Consider the following 5,000-nt stretch of genomic DNA (forward strand, 5'->3'; position numbering starts at 1 on the left):
ACCGTTCGCTAGCGGAGAGGCGTTTGCTTGGTCCAGTTTCGAATCCGGGGCGTGACTCGCTCAACCACCAAAGCGGATTATGTTCTCGCGGCGATACCCGAGGACACCTTCCCAAAAATATCCGACTGGCTTTGTGAACAAGGAGACACCCAAATAGCGTATGACGCCCTCAAAACATACCTTCTGCAGCAGTACTCGCCGTCGCCAGCCTCCCGTATAGCAAAGCTTTTTCAGCTCTCGCAACAACTGTTGGGGGACAAAAGGGATTCACTTGCCCTCAGGGAAATGACCAGTATCGCTTGCCTTCAACCTGCCGCAGACGGCTCTCCTCGTGAGGTGAACCTACTTCGTGCCCTTTGGATACGCCGTTTACCCGAACCTGTACGTGCTGCCATACCCGATGTCGATAGTTTACCCATAAAAGACTTGATGACCAAAGCTGACGCCCTTATGGACAGCCACTTCAAGACCTCCATCAACGCCTCCACCCCTGACGACGAGGATGCCTATTCGACGTCAACCGAAGCTGACATGAATGCCGTAGGACATACACGCCTACCCCGTGACGTGCCGAAGCGGCGACAAAGCCGCCCACCACCCACCAATCGCTCGCGCCCAAACGAACGACTTCTACAGCCACTTACTACCTCCCATCCGCCGCAGTTTTGCTACTACCACTTCAGATTCGGGGCAACCGCGAAGAAATGTGCCAAGGATTGTCAGTTGCCAAAAAACGTGTAAGTATACCATCGCTTGTGGCGGTGGCCTCCCATGTTTCTAATATTTTCTTTTTACAGGATGCAGGAACGAGCGTGCGATTTTTGGTGGACACGGGTGCTTGTCGTTCTCTTTTGCCAAGGAAACTCTTCAAGGCACGACGTAGTCTGCCTACATCTGCCGACGTCCGCTTGGTAGCTGCCAACGGATCTGTTATACCCACCTACGGTTACGAGAACCTCACATTATCGTTCGGAAACGGTAAATTCAATTGGAAGTTCCTCGTTGCTGACGTCACAATGCCAATCCTCGGTGCAGATTTCCTCTCTCATTTCCACCTTCTGGTCGATGTCTCCCACCGACGATTGGTCAACGCAGACTCGTACTTGTCGACACCTCTTCAACCCGCCCCCTCTAACCTCGCTCTCCACATCAGCGCACCCACGGATGCCTACGCCCCCCTCCTCACGTCGTACCAGGAAGTTTTTCGTCCAGAACTTTGCCAGACGCCCACGGTTCCTGCCAAGCACGGTATTTATCACCATATCAAGACGACGGGACCCCCAGTCTTCGCAAAATTCAGACGTCTGGCACCGGAACGATTGGCAGCCGCCAAACAGACGTTCGCCGAAATGGAGGAAATGGGCCTTTGCCAAAAGGCCTCCAGCCCATGGTCGTCACCCTTACACATCGTTCTGAAGAAAGACGGCTCCCTCCGTCCATGCGGGGATTACAGGCACCTGAACATGCAAACAGAACCGGATCTCTACCCCCTCCCAAACATTGCCGATGTGACCTCCTACCTGCACAAAGCGAAGGTTTTCTCTACGCTCGATCTCCTGAAGGGGTATTATCAAGTGCCTTTGAACCCAGAAGACATCCCCAAGACCGTCATCACCACTCCGTTTGGTACATACACCTTCAATTACTCATGTTTTGGCCTTCGTAATGCTGGGGCAACGTTTCAACGTCTCATGGATGGCATCTTAGGGGACCTCCCTTTCTGTGTATGTTATGTGGACGACATACTTGTGTTCTCCTCCTCAAAAGAGGAACACCTCCGTCACCTGTGCATCATGCTCGACTGCCTGCAACAAAACGGCCTTGTTGTCCGGTACGACAAGTGTACCTTTGGCGCCAACGAAGTGTCGTTCTTAGGGCACCGTATCACTCCTGAAGGAGTCCATCCCCTCGCTGAGAAGGTAGCAGCCGTTCAGAACTTCCCCGCGCCCTCGATTGTCAAAGCTCTGCAGGAATTCTTGGGCATGATCAACTATTATCACCGTTTTTTGCCAGCCATTGCCGCCAATCTTGCTCCCCTCTACGCTTCCCTCAAGGGCAAGCCAAACGACCTGAAGTGGGGTCCCCTTCAAGAAGCAGCTTTCTGCAATGCAAAGAAGGCCCTATCAACTGCTGCGGCTCTCACTTTTCCTATCCCACACGCCCCTCTCCTTCTCTCCGCCGATGCCAGCGACGTCGCTATTGGTGCAGTACTCGAGCAGGTGGTCAAAGGCTCGCCCGGCCCATTGGCCTTCTTCAGCAGAAAACTGTCCAATGCAGAATCAGGTTATTCTACCTTCGATCGAGAATTGCTGGCGGTGCACTTGGCTGTCCGTCACTTTCGCCATTTCTTAGAAGGTACGCCCTTTGTCATTCACACAGACCACATGCCTCTGGTGCACGCCTTCACTCGACAGTCTGACGCCTGGTCCGCCCGTCAACGCCGACATCTCTCCGCCGTGGCTGAATACAATTGCACACTCCAATACGTCCCTGGGAAAATGAATCCCGTTGCCGATGCCCTGTCAAGAAACACGTTGGCTGCCGTTCAACTGGGATTGGATTACAGCGCCCTGGCTGAAGCCCAACGACAGGATCCAGAGTATCAAGCTTGTAGGACATCCTGCACGTCCCTCCGTTGGGAAGATTTTCCCCTCGAAGACTCCAACACCACCCTCCTCTGTGACGTCAGTACTGGTAGACCGCGACCTTGGATTCCTGCTCCCATGCGCCGACAGGTGTTTGATTTCATTCACGGCCTTTCACATCCCTCGTGCCGTTCTACTGCACAGCTGCTGAAGGCAAAATTCATTTGGCACGGCATTTCTAAGGATGCTAAGGATTGGGTCCGCGCCTGTACTTCTTGCCAAACTTCCAAAGTACATCGACACACGGATTCAGGAGTGGGCACCTTTCCTCAACCTCAGCGTCGTTTCGCACACATACACGTCTACGTTGTAGGCCCCCTACCCACATCACAAGGACATTATTACCTGTTTACCGTCATCGACCGCTCCATCCGTTGGCCTGAAGCCATTCCCATGGAAACTGCAACGTCCGCCTCATGTACATCTGACTTACTCTCTGGATGGATTTCAAGATTCAGTATCCCTGAGCATATTACTTCTGACAGGGGAACTACTTTCACCTCTCAATTGTGGACGTCATTAGCGAATCTCCTGGGCATCACCCTACATCAGACAACGGCCTACAACCCCGCTGCCAATGGAATGGTTGAACGTTTTCATCGCACCCTTAAAAGCAGCTTTGATGTCCCGCTGCAAGGATTGCAACTGGTTTACTCAGCTTCCCTGGGTCCTCCTGGAACTAAGGACCACTCCTAAAGACGCCCTCGACGTCTCGGCAGCTAAAATGGTGTATGGCGACCCGTTGGTCGTCCCTGCTGAATTTTTTTCTTTTTACAACCTCCTCCGACGATCTTCAGCGCATACGTCACGTCGTGGGAAAATTTACTCCATGCTGCCAGACTTACAAGCCCCATCGGAGCATCACATACCAACTGACTTACACTCTGCAACGCACGTCTTCCAGCGCAACGACACTATCAAGCCACCACTAATGCCCCCTTATACGGGCCCTTTCCTTGTGATCCGACGCAGTCCGAAAGCATTCCTACTAAACATTTGGGGCAAAGAAGACTGGGTCTCCATTGATCATATAAAACCTGCTTATCTTCTGCCAGATGACCCGCCTACAGTTCGCCTCTCTAGATCAGGGCGCCCTATTTAACATGTACAGTATGTCATTTTTAGGGGTGGAGCCATGTACCAACCATGTGTCACACAATTGTACATAATTATTTTGTATATATTATGCTTGTATTTGCGCTCTTCCCTCGCACTAAAAAAGAACCTGAATGATCATGTCTCCGGTTTTGCTCTGAACATTGTCTGTCTCTCGAACATGTTATGTCCTGTTGCCTTGAGGTTTTGTATATAAAGAAGAGTGTTCCTTAATAAAACTCAGTTGATTGCATCCGCCTTTGAGTTCACAACTCCTCTCTCGGCCCATCACAGATGCCATAACTCTCTGGTGGTAGTATCTCAACGGGGAACTGGTGCCCTGGCCAACCTACTACCTATAAGGAGTACTTTAGGAAATTGACCCACTTTGTCCCAAACAAAAACACCATTTAACAAATAGTAATTAAACCATTTACCCTTGATTTATCTTATAGCATCCAATGTCCATGTCGAAACCTTCTAATCTGGACAATTGATGTTTAATTCTATATAAAAAGGTTGCGTTTTGGTAAGTGTTCCTTGTTTTTTATACTATCAGTTTGTTAATTCAGGGTCACTTTACGTTGTTCATATTATTCTTAAAGTGAGCGACAGAAATAACCATGATGGCATTCATTAGCATTGTTGTGATAGTTCTCGAATATATATATATATATATATATGTATACAAACATATATATATATATATATATATGTATACACATATATACATATATATATATATATATATGTGTGTGTATATATATATATATATATATTTATATATATATATATATATGTCTATATATATATATACATATATATATATATATATATACATATATATATATATATATATACATATATATATATATATGTATATATATATATATATATATACATATATATATATATAAATATGTATATATATATATATATATGTATATATGTGTATACATATATATATATATATATATGTTTGTATACATATATATATATATATATATATTCAAATAAGCCATATATATTTTTGATACATTAATGTCTGGATTCTCTTAACGACCTCGGGATCAGAGCCCCAGGCGAAATCACACAAAGACAAGAGGTTGGTTCCGGCCGGGAATCGAACCCTGGTCGGCAAGCTTGTACAGACAGTGATTAACCCACTTGGGCATATAAATACATACATATATATATATATATATATATCTGTGTTTGTGTGTGTATATATATATATATATATATATGTGTGTGTGTGTG

This window comes from Palaemon carinicauda, chromosome 26 (genome assembly GCF_036898095.1).
Source record: "Palaemon carinicauda isolate YSFRI2023 chromosome 26, ASM3689809v2, whole genome shotgun sequence".
In the NCBI taxonomy this organism is placed as follows: domain Eukaryota; kingdom Metazoa; phylum Arthropoda; class Malacostraca; order Decapoda; family Palaemonidae; genus Palaemon; species Palaemon carinicauda.